The following is a 21,581-nucleotide window of genomic DNA, read 5'->3' as shown; positions in this document are numbered from 1 at the left end:
GGTCAAACTAAGGTATATGAGCTGATAACCGAGTTTGAGTGAGCCAATCAGAGCACACGAGATGCATTATCGGAGGTTGAGAATTTAACAATGCAGGATATTCAAACAATTATTCTCTGAGTATTGGTATTAAAGAAATATGCAGATAAATTTCATATCAATTCTTTGAAGACTGCCTTAGACTGTTACCTCAAATTGTCAGTTATGTCTCCAGTTAATTTTAAAATAAAAAATTGGGAATTTCAGTTTAGTATCTTAAATAATCTATTGTCTACGAACCAGAAGATATTTCAATCAAAAATGATGAAGCCCCACCATGTGCACCTTTGCAAAAAAGGAATTGAATCCATTTAACATTTACTTTGTATAGTGATGTCACATTTTTTCGGAAAGCATTTTGCTCTTGGCTTCCTGAATACAACATTGAGTTCCACCCTTCACAATAAACATTTTAAATCATTTAGAAAAAACAGCAATAAAATATATGATTTAATGGACTACAGGTTCTTAACAGAATAAATTGTGAGAAATGTGAGAAATCTCTCTAATCAAAGCTCAATTTTGCAAGCTTGTTGATGCATAATGAAAACTTAACTCATTTCCCTACCTTCCCAACCGCGAGAAAACCGCGGTAAATCTGCCATCGCCAAAAAAAAATAATTTTTCTCAAAAAATATTTAAAGTTAGGGGGCAAAAAATACATCATTTTAAAGCTAAGAAAATAAGCTTTCCAACAGCATATAACTTATTTACAGACAACTGAAACCTTTTATAAAAGCGAAAGTTGAACGAAAAAATTTAAGAAAAATAACAAAAAAAAAAGTTTTCCAGGCAAAAATTGGTCATTTTAGCGTTGATTACGAATTTTTGGCTGGAAAATAAAATTTTCTTCAATTTATCAGCTTTCTTGGCCATAAATTTGACCGAAAACTGATGAGGCACGAATATTTTTGGATTTTTTTGAGATAATCGGATTAGCGATCAATCCGTAATGTGATAAGGTGATGACAAGGCAAATTTGCGACCCGTTGCTAACGGCAACGGAAGCGATCGCATTACGAATAATGAACATCTGTTTGCAAAAAACCACCCAAATAACCGATTTTTCGACGGAAAATTCATCCCAGAGGATAAAACTATTCACTGGACATGTAATAAAGGTAAATATGTGAGAGCAAAAGCGAAAACAAGCGAATATTTTGAGGAAAAACACAATTCTGTGAGATCACAGGACATGTGCTCGCAGACACGCAATTGCTTCGCTAAATAATTAATCTTACCTTTTCAGCGATTTTAACGCTTGAAATCCCATCCAATGAACCACAAATCCTTTTCTTTATCTATTCCGAAGCATGTAGTGTAATTTTTTGGCTGAAAAACTTTAGAAAAACCGCTTCGCGAGAGCTCGGCGATCGATTGAAAATTTGGTCAATGCATCGGCTCAAATTGCCTGAATTAGAATGGACGTCATGTAGGCGTCATGAAAGCTAGAAAGCCGAGATTTTCAGGGAAACTGGGGATATATCTCCTCAGTAAACACGCCAGATTTCAGCGCGATCGATGAAAAGGACGCTGCGCTACGAATCTTACAAGAAAGAATTCTTTTACGAATCATTTTCGGTGCGGGCTAGGGGAAAGATCAAAATGTCTGAAACGGAAAAAGAATACAAAGTCATTGTATATTAAAAGGATCTTTAAAAAAAACTTAAATTCTCCATCACTTGTGGTTTCCATTTATTTTCCCAATTCACACTTTTATAGTGCAAAATGATGGCTTGTTTAAATCAAATCAAATGCTAAAGACAACGTAAATCTACAGCAACCTTTAAAAACACAAATATAAAAGATACTTTTAGAAATATTGTTCATCAGCTGTGGTTTCACTTATTTTCATACTTTTATAGTGCAAAACGATGGTTTGTGCAAGTCTGAGGAAATGCTCGAAGTCAGGAAATGCAGGAAATCAGGAAGCGAACTCAGGAAATGCGGTAAGTCAACATCAAGCATCAACCCCCATAAAGAGTAAAGAGGTGGTTGCCAAGCCCTAACCAGCAATGGAAGGGCAAGGACCCAAACCCCCCAAGGTGGGTGTGAGACCTCGTCACTAGGCCCCAACTTCCCCATGTTGGATCTGAGACTTATAGACTAGGCCCCAAACACCCCATGGTTACTAAGTCTTAGGGTTAAATGGATACTAACGGTGCGTTCGATTGACTGTATTCCGGAATAGGTATACATGGAATGCAAGCTAAAAATCTTTTGTTTTTACGGAGATTGACTTTAAAATTGTCAAACATCTGTTAAATGCTATTTTAAACATGTTTTTGTTATCCTTGCTCCTTCAAAATGCTGGACATACAATTTTAAATCATTACGCTACTTATTCTTATTCCGGAGTAAGAATAAATAGAGTGGTGATTTAAAATAATATGTCTGGCGTTTTAAAGCACCAAGGACAATAAAAATATGTTTAAAATACCGTTCCAGCAGGTGATTAACAATTCTAATGTAAATCAATGTAAAAACAAAGAAGTGTAATTGTTAGTTTGTTTTTAGTAAAAACAAAAGAACCCTTAGTAAAAACAAAATTAACCCTTACTGAAATCAAACTAATTCTGCTAAGGGTTAATTCTGCTAAGGGTTAATTCTGCTAAGGGTTAATTCTGCTAAGGGTTAATTCTGCTAAGGGTTAATTCTGCTAAGGGTTAATTCTGCTAAGGGTTAATTCTGCTAAGGGTTAATTCTGCTAAGGGTTAATTCTGCTAAGGGTTAATTCTGCTAAGGGTTAATTCTGCTAAGGGTTAATTCTGCTAAGGGTTAATTCTGCTAAGGGTTAATTCTGCTAAGGGTTAATTCTGCTAAGGGTTAATTCTGCTAAGGGTTAATTCTGCTAAGGGTTAATTCTGCTAAGGGTTAATTCTGCTAAGGGTTAATTCTGCTAAGGGTTAATTCTGCTAAGGGTTAATTCTGCTAAGGGTTAATTCTGCTAAGGGTTAATTCTGCTAAGGGTTAATTCTGCTAAGGGTTAATTCTGCTAAGGGTTAATTCTGCTAAGGGTTAATTCTGCTAAGGGTTAATTCTGCTAAGGGTTAATTCTGCTAAGGGTTAATTCTGCTAAGGGTTAATTCTGCTAAGGGTTAATTCTGCTAAGGGTTAATTCTGCTAAGGGTTAATTCTGCTAAGGGTTAATTCTGCTAAGGGTTAATTCTGCTAAGGGTTAATTCTGCTAAGGGTTAATTCTGCTAAGGGTTAATTCTGCTAAGGGTTAATTCTGCTAAGGGTTAATTCTGCTAAGGGTTAATTCTGCTAAGGGTTAATTCTGCTAAGGGTTAATTCTGCTAAGGGTTAATTCTGCTAAGGGTTAATTCTGCTAAGGGTTAATTCTGCTAAGGGTTAATTCTGCTAAGGGTTAATTCTGCTAAGGGTTAATTCTGCTAAGGGTTAATTCTGCTAAGGGTTAATTCTGCTAAGGGTTAATTCTGCTAAGGGTTAATTCTGCTAAGGGTTAATTCTGCTAAGGGTTAATTCTGCTAAGGGTTAATTCTGCTAAGGGTTAATTCTGCTAAGGGTTAATTCTGCTAAGGGTTAATTCTGCTAAGGGTTAATTCTGCTAAGGGTTAATTCTGCTAAGGGTTAATTCTGCTAAGGGTTAATTCTGCTAAGGGTTAATTCTGCTAAGGGTTAATTCTGCTAAGGGTTAATTCTGCTAAGGGTTAATTCTGCTAAGGGTTAATTCTGCTAAGGGTTAATTCTGCTAAGGGTTAATTCTGCTAAGGGTTAATTCTGGTTAGGGTTAATTCTGGTTAGGGTTAGGGTTAGGGTGATGACTAGGGTTAGGACAAGGGTGGTATTTTTCAAGGGTGAGTAAAAGGGTTAGTGGAAGGGTTAGAAGAAGGGTTATTTTAAAGAATCACTAACCCTTTCACTAACCCTTGTGTTTTTCAAGGGTTAGTAAAAGGGTTAGTGAATCCTTAAAATAACCCTTCTTCTAACCCTTTAACTAACCCTTGAAAAACACAAGGGTTAGTAAAAGGGTTAGTGAAAGGGTTAGAAGAAGGGTTATTTTAAGGAATCACTAACCCTTTGACTAACCCTTTTACTAACCCTTTCATATTTTACAACCCTTTCAATAACCCTTTGATATTTTACAACCTTTTCAATAACCCTTTGATTTTTTACAAGCATTGAATTGAAACCCTTTTAATTTTTACCTTTCAGGGCATTTTAAAGGCTGGAAAATGAAGGCAATTCACTGTTTATTAAGACCCTGACACAATATTCCTGAAGACTTGCTCCAGAGGTGTTATGTGTAGTTTAGAGACCTACTTATCCAGTGCCAAATTCAGCCAAAGAGTGAAAATTAATAAAACCCAAACATGAAAGTACTGAACATGGTCATTGCAACATTGTAGAAGAAAAAAAAATCACTGGCCAAGTACAAAATTAACTCCACAGGTGGCTGGGAGGGATCACAGAAATGGATGAAAATAGTTTAGGGTGGAAACTAGGTGAAATCCCCCCAACCGTCCATGAGTGGAAAAGTGGCACAACAGTGTTTGATTTGTAGCAAACAATAAAGAATATGACTGTCTATATGTCATGAACATGAAACAACATGAACTAACTTTGCGTGTCAAGGTTGAATGCCATTAAAGTCTAGTTACGTTATCAAACATAAAATCACTTCAAGTAGCTCTTAGACAGATGGAAGAATAACGCTTAAAGAGCATTGTAAATAAACGTAATAAGCACAGTAATAAAATGCCTTCAAAAGGGCAAGCAATGGTATTTGCATTTGTTGATGTGTGGTGTTGTAATAAAGCAGCGAGGAAGGCAACATGTTTAGTTGTTCCATCGATGGGAACACAGTTTCGTTCACTTTGGTTGCCCACAATGAGACTGTTGCTGGGCAAACCAGCAGAGCAAAGGGCCATAAAGCAAGAGCAGACGTGATGAAGTACAAATTGAAATGCTCTTACCGTTTTGGCGAGTCCGCGTTGCAGGAAAACACAAGGGTGAACGAAGGTTTCGTGGTTATGCAATAGTCCATTCCAATCCATAAAAAAATCCTTTGTTTTGTAGAGCCATAACGGGATAAGTTTGCAACGTGAAAGGTTTAAAATGCAGCCAGAATATAATGTGCTGTGATAAACAACTTTTCAAACTGCGTTGTAATCCCAGAACGACTTGCAAGGTGAGGTTGCTGGCCCAGGCGTACTCGATCTGTGGCCGTGACGTTCGATCGATCGATAGTTGTTGACGAAGGAAGTCGATGTTTTTTTCTCCGTCTGGTGGTGGAAAGACATCATTAAGTCTGGAAGCCCGCAAGTCACCTGCATCCCTTGAAGAAGTAAGGGTTGTGACGAGGTCGGCAGAGCTTGAATTTGCCGTCCTTTTGAGCCAGACGGAGTGAAGTTATAGTGAAGTTTCCTTTGGGGTCTGGCGGCTCGAACGGTCAAAAGCGGAAGAAAGAAAGCACATGAGTGTGAGTCAGGGCCCATTTGCCTTGTGTTGTGCTAGGTTTGGATTGAAAGTGCTTGCCCCAAGCGAGACTTTACTATAACTGTTGTTGAAAAATTGGCGGGGATCCCTTTCGAAGGCGGGAAAGGATTACCCACAATGCAACAGTAAAGTCAAGGGTGAGAAGAAGGCCAAGAGAGAGAGGGTGAAGATGTGCCGAGGAAAGAGTGTGGTATCTCGGCGATGTGAAGGGCTGAGCAGCTGATATTTGGCAGGCGATCAGGTCTCGGTCGGGGCACGTGGGCCATGCGCAAGCGCGTCCGTGTCGTTGAATGGCGGCTTTGTTTGGAGCCGGTGAAAGATGGGTCATACCTGGCTCGGTGCCAAGTTCAAGCGGCCGTATCTCTGTGAGATTGAGAGCTACGGATCTGAGATTTGGCAGGCGATGACGTCTCTATCGGTGCTCTTGAGCGATAGCCAAGCGCGTCCGTTTCCTCAAATGCCTGCGTCCTGTGCAGCCAGTGAACTTATGCCAATATGAACCGGCTGTATCTCAGTCAGATGAATACTTAGAGATCTAAGATTTAGTATGCGATGACGCTTGTAGTAGGGCAGTTTAAGGATGCACAATTCGCATGCGTATCTATTAAACTGGACTACTGTGCAGCCGATGAAGTATCGGTCATACAAAGTTTGGTCCAAATATCAAGCGGTCGTTTCTCCATGAGATAAAGAGCTACGGATCTGAGATTTGGCATGCGATAACGTTCATAGCAGGGCATGTGAGCCATGCACAATTCGCGTCCTTATCTCTTAAATGACACTACTAGGCAGCCGTTCAAGTATCGGTCATACAAAGTTTGGTCCAAATATCAAGCGATCATATCTCCGTGAGAGTAAGAGCTACGAATGTGAGCTTTGGTATGCAATAACGTTTGTAGCAGGGCATGTGAACCATGCACGATGCGCGTCCTTATCTCTTTAATTGCACTAGTACACAGCCGTTGAAGTATCGGTCATACAAATTCTCATGCAATGATCAAGCCATCATATCTCAGTGAGATTAAGAGCTACGAATCTGAAATTTGGTATGCGATAACGATGGATTAAGGGCACCTGGATGATACCAGAGGCGCATCCCTATCTCTCAATCTGAGCTGCTGCAAAGCGGGTGAAATTGCAGTCTTACAAGGTCCATTTTCTTCCAAGATTGAAGTCAAATGGACAGTTCTTTCTAGACATGACGTCACTATGTACACTGCCAGTAGACTGGGAGTGGATCTGGACACGTGTTTACATTCCTTAATGTGCCAGCTACTTGCCTGATCACTTTCCTAATCTTTGACGCTTTTTCTCGACCTTTTAACACAAAGAGAAGGATATTTATGGTAGTACGCATGCGTATACGTCCTTCAAGTCCCACAAGTGTTAGAAGGTGCTATGTGTTTAAGTTTCATGGGACGCCCTGCTGTTTCCATGGACTTCGCTCGTCTGGGTAAAAACTGATACTAAATCCCGCAGGGAGAGATCAGTGACCTGGCAGGGTGGATGTTCTGAGCCTGGGGGACCTCCTCTTGACTCGCCTGTTCTTGCCAGAACTGCTGAGTCCCTTGAAGGATCAGTCAGTGGCCAGTGTGGGTGATAGTCAGGAGAGTGCCTCTGCCTGGGAGACAGGGTTTCGTGGGATTCCCTGGGGAAAAGCATGCTCTCCCAAGGGGCATGTAGATCCACCGCTTGGGGGGAGCCACAGCTCCCCTCCACGCTGATGGAAGCTACTAAAACCAGTAGTTTCCACAACGAGGTGGCTACATGCTTCTGAGAAGTGTGTTTCTCCCCCTGGGAATGTCCCCACTCTCTGCCTCTCGGGTGGGAGGCACTCGCCAGACTTCAGCCTGCTAGCTCTACTGATTGCTTCTTGGGATTTGGTAAGGGTTACTGGTAAACAAGGGCCAGTCAAAAGTTGGAGGTCTTTCCTAGCCAGGAACATCTCCCTCCTTACTCTAGATGTGTTTTCCTGATTACGTATGTTGTAAGGATTAAAAAAAGACAAGGGTTTTTGTGGAATTGAAAAATTATGAAAGGGTTAGTGTTAGAATTAGGGTGATGACTAGGGTTAGGACAAGGGTGGTATTTTTCAAGGGTGAGTAAAAGGGTTAGTGGAAGGGTTAGAAGAAGGGTTATTTTAAAGAATCACTAACCCTTTCACTAACCCTTGTGTTTTTCAAGGGTTAGTAAAAGGGTTAGTGAATCCTTAAAATAACCCTTCTTCTAACCCTTTAACTAACCCTTGAAAAACACAAGGGTTAGTAAAAGGGTTAGTGAAAGGGTTAGAAGAAGGGTTATTTTAAGGAATCACTAACCCTTTGACTAACCCTTTTACTAACCCTTTCATATTTTACAACCCTTTCAATAACCCTTTGATATTTTACAACCTTTTCAATAACCCTTTGATTTTTTACAAGCATTGAATTGAAACCCTTTTAATTTTTACCTTTCAGGGCATTTTAAAGGCTGGAAAATGAAGGCAATTCACTGTTTATTAAGACCCTGACACAATATTCCTGAAGACTTGCTCCAGAGGTGTTATGTGTAGTTTAGAGACCTACTTATCCAGTGCCAAATTCAGCCAAAGAGTGAAAATTAATAAAACCCAAACATGAAAGTACTGAACATGGTCATTGCAACATTGTAGAAGAAAAAAAAATCACTGGCCAAGTACAAAATTAACTCCACAGGTGGCTGGGAGGGATCACAGAAATGGATGAAAATAGTTTAGGGTGGAAACTAGGTGAAATCCCCCCCAACCGTCCATGAGTGGAAAAGTGGCACAACAGTGTTTGATTTGTAGCAAACAATAAAGAATATGACTGTCTATATGTCATGAACATGAAACAACATGAACTAACTTTGCGTGTCAAGGTTGAATGCCATTAAAGTCTAGTTACGTTATCAAACATAAAATCACTTCAAGTAGCTCTTAGACAGATGGAAGAATAACGCTTAAAGAGCATTGTAAATAAACGTAATAAGCACAGTAATAAAATGCCTTCAAAAGGGCAAGCAATGGTATTTGCATTTGTTGATGTGTGGTGTTGTAATAAAGCAGCGAGGAAGGCAACATGTTTAGTTGTTCCATCGATGGGAACACAGTTTCGTTCACTTTGGTTGCCCACAATGAGACTGTTGCTGGGCAAACCAGCAGAGCAAAGGGCCATAAAGCAAGAGCAGACGTGATGAAGTACAAATTGAAATGCTCTTACCGTTTTGGCGAGTCCGCGTTGCAGGAAAACACAAGGGTGAACGAAGGTTTCGTGGTTATGCAATAGTCCATTCCAATCCATAAAAAAATCCTTTGTTTTGTAGAGCCATAACGGGATAAGTTTGCAACGTGAAAGGTTTAAAATGCAGCCAGAATATAATGTGCTGTGATAAACAACTTTTCAAACTGCGTTGTAATCCCAGAACGACTTGCAAGGTGAGGTTGCTGGCCCAGGCGTACTCGATCTGTGGCCGTGACGTTCGATCGATCGATAGTTGTTGACGAAGGAAGTCGATGTTTTTTTCTCCGTCTGGTGGTGGAAAGACATCATTAAGTCTGGAAGCCCGCAAGTCACCTGCATCCCTTGAAGAAGTAAGGGTTGTGACGAGGTCGGCAGAGCTTGAATTTGCCGTCCTTTTGAGCCAGACGGAGTGAAGTTATAGTGAAGTTTCCTTTGGGGTCTGGCGGCTCGAACGGTCAAAAGCGGAAGAAAGAAAGCACATGAGTGTGAGTCAGGGCCCATTTGCCTTGTGTTGTGCTAGGTTTGGATTGAAAGTGCTTGCCCCAAGCGAGACTTTACTATAACTGTTGTTGAAAAATTGGCGGGGATCCCTTTCGAAGGCGGGAAAGGATTACCCACAATGCAACAGTAAAGTCAAGGGTGAGAAGAAGGCCAAGAGAGAGAGGGTGAAGATGTGCCGAGGAAAGAGTGTGGTATCTCGGCGATGTGAAGGGCTGAGCAGCTGATATTTGGCAGGCGATCAGGTCTCGGTCGGGGCACGTGGGCCATGCGCAAGCGCGTCCGTGTCGTTGAATGGCGGCTTTGTTTGGAGCCGGTGAAAGATGGGTCATACCTGGCTCGGTGCCAAGTTCAAGCGGCCGTATCTCTGTGAGATTGAGAGCTACGGATCTGAGATTTGGCAGGCGATGACGTCTCTATCGGTGCTCTTGAGCGATAGCCAAGCGCGTCCGTTTCCTCAAATGCCTGCGTCCTGTGCAGCCAGTGAACTTATGCCAATATGAACCGGCTGTATCTCAGTCAGATGAATACTTAGAGATCTAAGATTTAGTATGCGATGACGCTTGTAGTAGGGCAGTTTAAGGATGCACAATTCGCATGCGTATCTATTAAACTGGACTACTGTGCAGCCGATGAAGTATCGGTCATACAAAGTTTGGTCCAAATATCAAGCGGTCGTTTCTCCATGAGATAAAGAGCTACGGATCTGAGATTTGGCATGCGATAACGTTCATAGCAGGGCATGTGAGCCATGCACAATTCGCGTCCTTATCTCTTAAATGACACTACTAGGCAGCCGTTCAAGTATCGGTCATACAAAGTTTGGTCCAAATATCAAGCGATCATATCTCCGTGAGAGTAAGAGCTACGAATGTGAGCTTTGGTATGCAATAACGTTTGTAGCAGGGCATGTGAACCATGCACGATGCGCGTCCTTATCTCTTTAATTGCACTAGTACACAGCCGTTGAAGTATCGGTCATACAAATTCTCATGCAATGATCAAGCCATCATATCTCAGTGAGATTAAGAGCTACGAATCTGAAATTTGGTATGCGATAACGATGGATTAAGGGCACCTGGATGATACCAGAGGCGCATCCCTATCTCTCAATCTGAGCTGCTGCAAAGCGGGTGAAATTGCAGTCTTACAAGGTCCATTTTCTTCCAAGATTGAAGTCAAATGGACAGTTCTTTCTAGACATGACGTCACTATGTACACTGCCAGTAGACTGGGAGTGGATCTGGACACGTGTTTACATTCCTTAATGTGCCAGCTACTTGCCTGATCACTTTCCTAATCTTTGACGCTTTTTCTCGACCTTTTAACACAAAGAGAAGGATATTTATGGTAGTACGCATGCGTATACGTCCTTCAAGTCCCACAAGTGTTAGAAGGTGCTATGTGTTTAAGTTTCATGGGACGCCCTGCTGTTTCCATGGACTTCGCTCGTCTGGGTAAAAACTGATACTAAATCCCGCAGGGAGAGATCAGTGACCTGGCAGGGTGGATGTTCTGAGCCTGGGGGACCTCCTCTTGACTCGCCTGTTCTTGCCAGAACTGCTGAGTCCCTTGAAGGATCAGTCAGTGGCCAGTGTGGGTGATAGTCAGGAGAGTGCCTCTGCCTGGGAGACAGGGTTTCGTGGGATTCCCTGGGGAAAAGCATGCTCTCCCAAGGGGCATGTAGATCCACCGCTTGGGGGGGAGCCACAGCTCCCCTCCACGCTGATGGAAGCTACTAAAACCAGTAGTTTCCACAACGAGGTGGCTACATGCTTCTGAGAAGTGTGTTTCTCCCCCTGGGAATGTCCCCACTCTCTGCCTCTCGGGTGGGAGGCACTCGCCAGACTTCAGCCTGCTAGCTCTACTGATTGCTTCTTGGGATTTGGTAAGGGTTACTGGTAAACAAGGGCCAGTCAAAAGTTGGAGGTCTTTCCTAGCCAGGAACATCTCCCTCCTTACTCTAGATGTGTTTTCCTGATTACGTATGTTGTAAGGATTAAAAAAAGACAAGGGTTTTTGTGGAATTGAAAAATTATGAAAGGGTTAGTGTTAGAATTAGGGTGATGACTAGGGTTAGGACAAGGGTGGTATTTTTCAAGGGTGAGTAAAAGGGTTAGTGGAAGGGTTAGAAGAAGGGTTATTTTAAAGAATCACTAACCCTTTCACTAACCCTTGTGTTTTTCAAGGGTTAGTAAAAGGGTTAGTGAATCCTTAAAATAACCCTTCTTCTAACCCTTTAACTAACCCTTGAAAAACACAAGGGTTAGTAAAAGGGTTAGTGAAAGGGTTAGAAGAAGGGTTATTTTAAGGAATCACTAACCCTTTGACTAACCCTTTTACTAACCCTTTCATATTTTACAACCCTTTCAATAACCCTTTGATATTTTACAACCTTTTCAATAACCCTTTGATTTTTTACAAGCATTGAATTGAAACCCTTTTAATTTTTACCTTTCAGGGCATTTTAAAGGCTGGAAAATGAAGGCAATTCACTGTTTATTAAGACCCTGACACAATATTCCTGAAGACTTGCTCCAGAGGTGTTATGTGTAGTTTAGAGACCTACTTATCCAGTGCCAAATTCAGCCAAAGAGTGAAAATTAATAAAACCCAAACATGAAAGTACTGAACATGGTCATTGCAACATTGTAGAAGAAAAAAAAATCACTGGCCAAGTACAAAATTAACTCCACAGGTGGCTGGGAGGGATCACAGAAATGGATGAAAATAGTTTAGGGTGGAAACTAGGTGAAATCCCCCCCAACCGTCCATGAGTGGAAAAGTGGCACAACAGTGTTTGATTTGTAGCAAACAATAAAGAATATGACTGTCTATATGTCATGAACATGAAACAACATGAACTAACTTTGCGTGTCAAGGTTGAATGCCATTAAAGTCTAGTTACGTTATCAAACATAAAATCACTTCAAGTAGCTCTTAGACAGATGGAAGAATAACGCTTAAAGAGCATTGTAAATAAACGTAATAAGCACAGTAATAAAATGCCTTCAAAAGGGCAAGCAATGGTATTTGCATTTGTTGATGTGTGGTGTTGTAATAAAGCAGCGAGGAAGGCAACATGTTTAGTTGTTCCATCGATGGGAACACAGTTTCGTTCACTTTGGTTGCCCACAATGAGACTGTTGCTGGGCAAACCAGCAGAGCAAAGGGCCATAAAGCAAGAGCAGACGTGATGAAGTACAAATTGAAATGCTCTTACCGTTTTGGCGAGTCCGCGTTGCAGGAAAACACAAGGGTGAACGAAGGTTTCGTGGTTATGCAATAGTCCATTCCAATCCATAAAAAAATCCTTTGTTTTGTAGAGCCATAACGGGATAAGTTTGCAACGTGAAAGGTTTAAAATGCAGCCAGAATATAATGTGCTGTGATAAACAACTTTTCAAACTGCGTTGTAATCCCAGAACGACTTGCAAGGTGAGGTTGCTGGCCCAGGCGTACTCGATCTGTGGCCGTGACGTTCGATCGATCGATAGTTGTTGACGAAGGAAGTCGATGTTTTTTTCTCCGTCTGGTGGTGGAAAGACATCATTAAGTCTGGAAGCCCGCAAGTCACCTGCATCCCTTGAAGAAGTAAGGGTTGTGACGAGGTCGGCAGAGCTTGAATTTGCCGTCCTTTTGAGCCAGACGGAGTGAAGTTATAGTGAAGTTTCCTTTGGGGTCTGGCGGCTCGAACGGTCAAAAGCGGAAGAAAGAAAGCACATGAGTGTGAGTCAGGCCCATTTGCCTTGTGTTGTGCTAGGTTTGGATTGAAAGTGCTTGCCCCAAGCGAGACTTTACTATAACTGTTGTTGAAAAATTGGCGGGGATCCCTTTCGAAGGCGGGAAAGGATTACCCACAATGCAACAGTAAAGTCAAGGGTGAGAAGAAGGCCAAGAGAGAGAGGGTGAAGATGTGCCGAGGAAAGAGTGTGGTATCTCGGCGATGTGAAGGGCTGAGCAGCTGATATTTGGCAGGCGATCAGGTCTCGGTCGGGGCACGTGGGCCATGCGCAAGCGCGTCCGTGTCGTTGAATGGCGGCTTTGTTTGGAGCCGGTGAAAGATGGGTCATACCTGGCTCGGTGCCAAGTTCAAGCGGCCGTATCTCTGTGAGATTGAGAGCTACGGATCTGAGATTTGGCAGGCGATGACGTCTCTATCGGTGCTCTTGAGCGATAGCCAAGCGCGTCCGTTTCCTCAAATGCCTGCGTCCTGTGCAGCCAGTGAACTTATGCCAATATGAACCGGCTGTATCTCAGTCAGATGAATACTTAGAGATCTAAGATTTAGTATGCGATGACGCTTGTAGTAGGGCAGTTTAAGGATGCACAATTCGCATGCGTATCTATTAAACTGGACTACTGTGCAGCCGATGAAGTATCGGTCATACAAAGTTTGGTCCAAATATCAAGCGGTCGTTTCTCCATGAGATAAAGAGCTACGGATCTGAGATTTGGCATGCGATAACGTTCATAGCAGGGCATGTGAGCCATGCACAATTCGCGTCCTTATCTCTTAAATGACACTACTAGGCAGCCGTTCAAGTATCGGTCATACAAAGTTTGGTCCAAATATCAAGCGATCATATCTCCGTGAGAGTAAGAGCTACGAATGTGAGCTTTGGTATGCAATAACGTTTGTAGCAGGGCATGTGAACCATGCACGATGCGCGTCCTTATCTCTTTAATTGCACTAGTACACAGCCGTTGAAGTATCGGTCATACAAATTCTCATGCAATGATCAAGCCATCATATCTCAGTGAGATTAAGAGCTACGAATCTGAAATTTGGTATGCGATAACGATGGATTAAGGGCACCTGGATGATACCAGAGGCGCATCCCTATCTCTCAATCTGAGCTGCTGCAAAGCGGGTGAAATTGCAGTCTTACAAGGTCCATTTTCTTCCAAGATTGAAGTCAAATGGACAGTTCTTTCTAGACATGACGTCACTATGTACACTGCCAGTAGACTGGGAGTGGATCTGGACACGTGTTTACATTCCTTAATGTGCCAGCTACTTGCCTGATCACTTTCCTAATCTTTGACGCTTTTTCTCGACCTTTTAACACAAAGAGAAGGATATTTATGGTAGTACGCATGCGTATACGTCCTTCAAGTCCCACAAGTGTTAGAAGGTGCTATGTGTTTAAGTTTCATGGGACGCCCTGCTGTTTCCATGGACTTCGCTCGTCTGGGTAAAAACTGATACTAAATCCCGCAGGGAGAGATCAGTGACCTGGCAGGGTGGATGTTCTGAGCCTGGGGGACCTCCTCTTGACTCGCCTGTTCTTGCCAGAACTGCTGAGTCCCTTGAAGGATCAGTCAGTGGCCAGTGTGGGTGATAGTCAGGAGAGTGCCTCTGCCTGGGAGACAGGGTTTCGTGGGATTCCCTGGGGAAAAGCATGCTCTCCCAAGGGGCATGTAGATCCACCGCTTGGGGGGGAGCCACAGCTCCCCTCCACGCTGATGGAAGCTACTAAAACCAGTAGTTTCCACAACGAGGTGGCTACATGCTTCTGAGAAGTGTGTTTCTCCCCCTGGGAATGTCCCCACTCTCTGCCTCTCGGGTGGGAGGCACTCGCCAGACTTCAGCCTGCTAGCTCTACTGATTGCTTCTTGGGATTTGGTAAGGGTTACTGGTAAACAAGGGCCAGTCAAAAGTTGGAGGTCTTTCCTAGCCAGGAACATCTCCCTCCTTACTCTAGATGTGTTTTCCTGATTACGTATGTTGTAAGGATTAAAAAAAGACAAGGGTTTTTGTGGAATTGAAAAATTATGAAAGGGTTAGTGTTAGAATTAGGGTGATGACTAGGGTTAGGACAAGGGTGGTATTTTTCAAGGGTGAGTAAAAGGGTTAGTGGAAGGGTTAGAAGAAGGGTTATTTTAAAGAATCACTAACCCTTTCACTAACCCTTGTGTTTTTCAAGGGTTAGTAAAAGGGTTAGTGAATCCTTAAAATAACCCTTCTTCTAACCCTTTAACTAACCCTTGAAAAACACAAGGGTTAGTAAAAGGGTTAGTGAAAGGGTTAGAAGAAGGGTTATTTTAAGGAATCACTAACCCTTTGACTAACCCTTTTACTAACCCTTTCATATTTTACAACCCTTTCAATAACCCTTTGATATTTTACAACCTTTTCAATAACCCTTTGATTTTTTACAAGCATTGAATTGAAACCCTTTTAATTTTTACCTTTCAGGGCATTTTAAAGGCTGGAAAATGAAGGCAATTCACTGTTTATTAAGACCCTGACACAATATTCCTGAAGACTTGCTCCAGAGGTGTTATGTGTAGTTTAGAGACCTACTTATCCAGTGCCAAATTCAGCCAAAGAGTGAAAATTAATAAAACCCAAACATGAAAGTACTGAACATGGTCATTGCAACATTGTAGAAGAAAAAAAATCACTGGCCAAGTACAAAATTAACTCCACAGGTGGCTGGGAGGGATCACAGAAATGGATGAAAATAGTTTAGGGTGGAAACTAGGTGAAATCCCCCCCAACCGTCCATGAGTGGAAAAGTGGCACAACAGTGTTTGATTTGTAGCAAACAATAAAGAATATGACTGTCTATATGTCATGAACATGAAACAACATGAACTAACTTTGCGTGTCAAGGTTGAATGCCATTAAAGTCTAGTTACGTTATCAAACATAAAATCACTTCAAGTAGCTCTTAGACAGATGGAAGAATAACGCTTAAAGAGCATTGTAAATAAACGTAATAAGCACAGTAATAAAATGCCTTCAAAAGGGCAAGCAATGGTATTTGCATTTGTTGATGTGTGGTGTTGTAATAAAGCAGCGAGGAAGGCAACATGTTTAGTTGTTCCATCGATGGGAACACAGTTTCGTTCACTTTGGTTGCCCACAATGAGACTGTTGCTGGGCAAACCAGCAGAGCAAAGGGCCATAAAGCAAGAGCAGACGTGATGAAGTACAAATTGAAATGCTCTTACCGTTTTGGCGAGTCCGCGTTGCAGGAAAACACAAGGGTGAACGAAGGTTTCGTGGTTATGCAATAGTCCATTCCAATCCATAAAAAAATCCTTTGTTTTGTAGAGCCATAACGGGATAAGTTTGCAACGTGAAAGGTTTAAAATGCAGCCAGAATATAATGTGCTGTGATAAACAACTTTTCAAACTGCGTTGTAATCCCAGAACGACTTGCAAGGTGAGGTTGCTGGCCCAGGCGTACTCGATCTGTGGCCGTGACGTTCGATCGATCGATAGTTGTTGACGAAGGAAGTCGATGTTTTTTTCTCCGTCTGGTGGTGGAAAGACATCATTAAGTCTGGAAGCCCGCAAGTCACCTGCATCCCTTGAAGAAGTAAGGGTTGTGACGAGGTCGGCAGAGCTTGAATTTGCCGTCCTTTTGAGCCAGACGGAGTGAAGTTATAGTGAAGTTTCCTTTGGGGTCTGGCGGCTCGAACGGTCAAAAGCGGAAGAAAGAAAGCACATGAGTGTGAGTCAGGGCCCATTTGCCTTGTGTTGTGCTAGGTTTGGATTGAAAGTGCTTGCCCCAAGCGAGACTTTACTATAACTGTTGTTGAAAAATTGGCGGGGATCCCTTTCGAAGGCGGGAAAGGATTACCCACAATGCAACAGTAAAGTCAAGGGTGAGAAGAAGGCCAAGAGAGAGAGGGTGAAGATGTGCCGAGGAAAGAGTGTGGTATCTCGGCGATGTGAAGGGCTGAGCAGCTGATATTTGGCAGGCGATCAGGTCTCGGTCGGGGCACGTGGGCCATGCGCAAGCGCGTCCGTGTCGTTGAATGGCGGCTTTGTTTGGAGCCGGTGAAAGATGGGTCATACCTGGCTCGGTGCCAAGTTCAAGCGGCCGTATCTCTGTGAGATTGAGAGCTACGGATCTGAGATTTGGCAGGCGATGACGTCTCTATCGGTGCTCTTGAGCGATAGCCAAGCGCGTCCGTTTCCTCAAATGCCTGCGTCCTGTGCAGCCAGTGAACTTATGCCAATATGAACCGGCTGTATCTCAGTCAGATGAATACTTAGAGATCTAAGATTTAGTATGCGATGACGCTTGTAGTAGGGCAGTTTAAGGATGCACAATTCGCATGCGTATCTATTAAACTGGACTACTGTGCAGCCGATGAAGTATCGGTCATACAAAGTTTGGTCCAAATATCAAGCGGTCGTTTCTCCATGAGATAAAGAGCTACGGATCTGAGATTTGGCATGCGATAACGTTCATAGCAGGGCATGTGAGCCATGCACAATTCGCGTCCTTATCTCTTAAATGACACTACTAGGCAGCCGTTCAAGTATCGGTCATACAAAGTTTGGTCCAAATATCAAGCGATCATATCTCCGTGAGAGTAAGAGCTACGAATGTGAGCTTTGGTATGCAATAACGTTTGTAGCAGGGCATGTGAACCATGCACGATGCGCGTCCTTATCTCTTTAATTGCACTAGTACACAGCCGTTGAAGTATCGGTCATACAAATTCTCATGCAATGATCAAGCCATCATATCTCAGTGAGATTAAGAGCTACGAATCTGAAATTTGGTATGCGATAACGATGGATTAAGGGCACCTGGATGATACCAGAGGCGCATCCCTATCTCTCAATCTGAGCTGCTGCAAAGCGGGTGAAATTGCAGTCTTACAAGGTCCATTTTCTTCCAAGATTGAAGTCAAATGGACAGTTCTTTCTAGACATGACGTCACTATGTACACTGCCAGTAGACTGGGAGTGGATCTGGACACGTGTTTACATTCCTTAATGTGCCAGCTACTTGCCTGATCACTTTCCTAATCTTTGACGCTTTTTCTCGACCTTTTAACACAAAGAGAAGGATATTTATGGTAGTACGCATGCGTATACGTCCTTCAAGTCCCACAAGTGTTAGAAGGTGCTATGTGTTTAAGTTTCATGGGACGCCCTGCTGTTTCCATGGACTTCGCTCGTCTGGGTAAAAACTGATACTAAATCCCGCAGGGAGAGATCAGTGACCTGGCAGGGTGGATGTTCTGAGCCTGGGGGACCTCCTCTTGACTCGCCTGTTCTTGCCAGAACTGCTGAGTCCCTTGAAGGATCAGTCAGTGGCCAGTGTGGGTGATAGTCAGGAGAGTGCCTCTGCCTGGGAGACAGGGTTTCGTGGGATTCCCTGGGGAAAAGCATGCTCTCCCAAGGGGCATGTAGATCCACCGCTTGGGGGGGAGCCACAGCTCCCCTCCACGCTGATGGAAGCTACTAAAACCAGTAGTTTCCACAACGAGGTGGCTACATGCTTCTGAGAAGTGTGTTTCTCCCCCTGGGAATGTCCCCACTCTCTGCCTCTCGGGTGGGAGGCACTCGCCAGACTTCAGCCTGCTAGCTCTACTGATTGCTTCTTGGGATTTGGTAAGGGTTACTGGTAAACAAGGGCCAGTCAAAAGTTGGAGGTCTTTCCTAGCCAGGAACATCTCCCTCCTTACTCTAGATGTGTTTTCCTGATTACGTATGTTGTAAGGATTAAAAAAAGACAAGGGTTTTTGTGGAATTGAAAAATTATGAAAGGGTTAGTGTTAGAATTAGGGTGATGACTAGGGTTAGGACAAGGGTGGTATTTTTCAAGGGTGAGTAAAAGGGTTAGTGGAAGGGTTAGAAGAAGGGTTATTTTAAAGAATCACTAACCCTTTCACTAACCCTTGTGTTTTTCAAGGGTTAGTAAAAGGGTTAGTGAATCCTTAAAATAACCCTTCTTCTAACCCTTTAACTAACCCTTGAAAAACACAAGGGTTAGTAAAAGGGTTAGTGAAAGGGTTAGAAGAAGGGTTATTTTAAGGAATCACTAACCCTTTGACTAACCCTTTTACTAACCCTTTCATATTTTACAACCCTTTCAATAACCCTTTGATATTTTACAACCTTTTCAATAACCCTTTGATTTTTTACAAGCATTGAATTGAAACCCTTTTAATTTTTACCTTTCAGGGCATTTTAAAGGCTGGAAAATGAAGGCAATTCACTGTTTATTAAGACCCTGACACAATATTCCTGAAGACTTGCTCCAGAGGTGTTATGTGTAGTTTAGAGACCTACTTATCCAGTGCCAAATTCAGCCAAAGAGTGAAAATTAATAAAACCCAAACATGAAAGTACTGAACATGGTCATTGCAACATTGTAGAAGAAAAAAAATCACTGGCCAAGTACAAAATTAACTCCACAGGTGGCTGGGAGGGATCACAGAAATGGATGAAAATAGTTTAGGGTGGAAACTAGGTGAAATCCCCCCCAACCGTCCATGAGTGGAAAAGTGGCACAACAGTGTTTGATTTGTAGCAAACAATAAAGAATATGACTGTCTATATGTCATGAACATGAAACAACATGAACTAACTTTGCGTGTCAAGGTTGAATGCCATTAAAGTCTAGTTACGTTATCAAACATAAAATCACTTCAAGTAGCTCTTAGACAGATGGAAGAATAACGCTTAAAGAGCATTGTAAATAAACGTAATAAGCACAGTAATAAAATGCCTTCAAAAGGGCAAGCAATGGTATTTGCATTTGTTGATGTGTGGTGTTGTAATAAAGCAGCGAGGAAGGCAACATGTTTAGTTGTTCCATCGATGGGAACACAGTTTCGTTCACTTTGGTTGCCCACAATGAGACTGTTGCTGGGCAAACCAGCAGAGCAAGGGCCATAAAGCAAGAGCAGACGTGATGAAGTACAAATTGAAATGCTCTTACCGTTTTGGCGAGTCCGCGTTGCAGGAAAACACAAGGGTGAACGAAGGTTTCGTGGTTATGCAATAGTCCATTCCAATCCATAAAAAAATCCTTTGTTTTGTAGAGCCATAACGGGATAAGTTTGCAACGTGAAAGGTTTAAAATGCAGCCAGAATATAATGTGCTGTGATAAACAACTTTTCAAACTGCGTTGTAATCCCAGAACGACTTGCAAGGTGAGGTTGCTGGCCCAGGCGTACTCGATCTGTGGCCGTGACGTTCGATCGATCGATAGTTGTTGACGAAGGAAGTCGATGTTTTTTTCTCCGTCTGGTGGTGGAAAGACATCATTAAGTCTGGAAGCCCGCAAGTCACCTGCATCCCTTGAAGAAGTAAGGGTTGTGACGAGGTCGGCAGAGCTTGAATTTGCCGTCCTTTTGAGCCAGACGGAGTGAAGTTATAGTGAAGTTTCCTTTGGGGTCTGGCGGCTCGAACGGTCAAAAGCGGAAGAAAGAAAGCACATGAGTGTGAGTCAGGGCCCATTTGCCTTGTGTTGTGCTAGGTTTGGATTGAAAGTGCTTGCCCCAAGCGAGACTTTACTATAACTGTTGTTGAAAAATTGGCGGGGATCCCTTTCGAAGGCGGGAAAGGATTACCCACAATGCAACAGTAAAGTCAAGGGTGAGAAGAAGGCCAAGAGAGAGAGGGTGAAGATGTGCCGAGGAAAGAGTGTGGTATCTCGGCGATGTGAAGGGCTGAGCAGCTGATATTTGGCAGGCGATCAGGTCTCGGTCGGGGCACGTGGGCCATGCGCAAGCGCGTCCGTGTCGTTGAATGGCGGCTTTGTTTGGAGCCGGTGAAAGATGGGTCATACCTGGCTCGGTGCCAAGTTCAAGCGGCCGTATCTCTGTGAGATTGAGAGCTACGGATCTGAGATTTGGCAGGCGATGACGTCTCTATCGGTGCTCTTGAGCGATAGCCAAGCGCGTCCGTTTCCTCAAATGCCTGCGTCCTGTGCAGCCAGTGAACTTATGCCAATATGAACCGGCTGTATCTCAGTCAGATGAATACTTAGAGATCTAAGATTTAGTATGCGATGACGCTTGTAGTAGGGCAGTTTAAGGATGCACAATTCGCATGCGTATCTATTAAACTGGACTACTGTGCAGCCGATGAAGTATCGGTCATACAAAGTTTGGTCCAAATATCAAGCGGTCGTTTCTCCATGAGATAAAGAGCTACGGATCTGAGATTTGGCATGCGATAACGTTCATAGCAGGGCATGTGAGCCATGCACAATTCGCGTCCTTATCTCTTAATGACACTACTAGGCAGCCGTTCAAGTATCGGTCATACAAAGTTTGGTCCAAATATCAAGCGATCATATCTCCGTGAGAGTAAGAGCTACGAATGTGAGCTTTGGTATGCAATAACGTTTGTAGCAGGGCATGTGAACCATGCACGATGCGCGTCCTTATCTCTTTAATTGCACTAGTACACAGCCGTTGAAGTATCGGTCATACAAATTCTCATGCAATGATCAAGCCATCATATCTCAGTGAGATTAAGAGCTACGAATCTGAAATTTGGTATGCGATAACGATGGATTAAGGGCACCTGGATGATACCAGAGGCGCATCCCTATCTCTCAATCTGAGCT

At 43.0% G+C, this 21,581-nt stretch overlaps 1 protein-coding gene and 1 long non-coding RNA gene across 2 annotated transcripts in view; both read right to left on the bottom strand.

The window, feature by feature from the left end:
• The window catches only part of LOC138032602 (uncharacterized), a 77,353-nt gene extending 64,412 nt beyond the window's left edge, over nt 1–12,941 (bottom strand). Inside the window, exons 1-4 of the mRNA XM_068880313.1 lie at nt 12,463–12,941; nt 8,721–10,560; nt 4,980–6,819; nt 1,281–1,648 (exon numbers count right to left, since the gene is read on the bottom strand). The gene's annotated coding sequence lies outside the window, so the exon portion shown is untranslated. The remainder of the gene's footprint in view (nt 1–1,280; nt 1,649–4,979; nt 6,820–8,720; nt 10,561–12,462) is intronic.
• A 75-nt stretch (nt 12,942–13,016) lies between these two features.
• LOC138038419 (uncharacterized) lies at nt 13,017–21,220 on the bottom strand. The gene is made up of 3 exons (XR_011130231.1): nt 19,943–21,220; nt 16,203–18,042; nt 13,017–14,301 (listed from the first exon to the last, which is right to left on the bottom strand). It is a non-coding gene; the product is annotated as an uncharacterized lncRNA (long non-coding RNA).
• Nucleotides 21,221–21,581: the final 361 nt, after the last annotated feature.

Source organism: Montipora capricornis, chromosome 2 (assembly GCF_036669925.1).
Source record: "Montipora capricornis isolate CH-2021 chromosome 2, ASM3666992v2, whole genome shotgun sequence".
In the NCBI taxonomy this organism is placed as follows: Eukaryota; Metazoa; Cnidaria; class Anthozoa; order Scleractinia; family Acroporidae; genus Montipora; species Montipora capricornis.
Note: the sequence above shows the minus strand (reverse complement) of the source record. Positions and strands in the feature narration are given on the sequence as shown.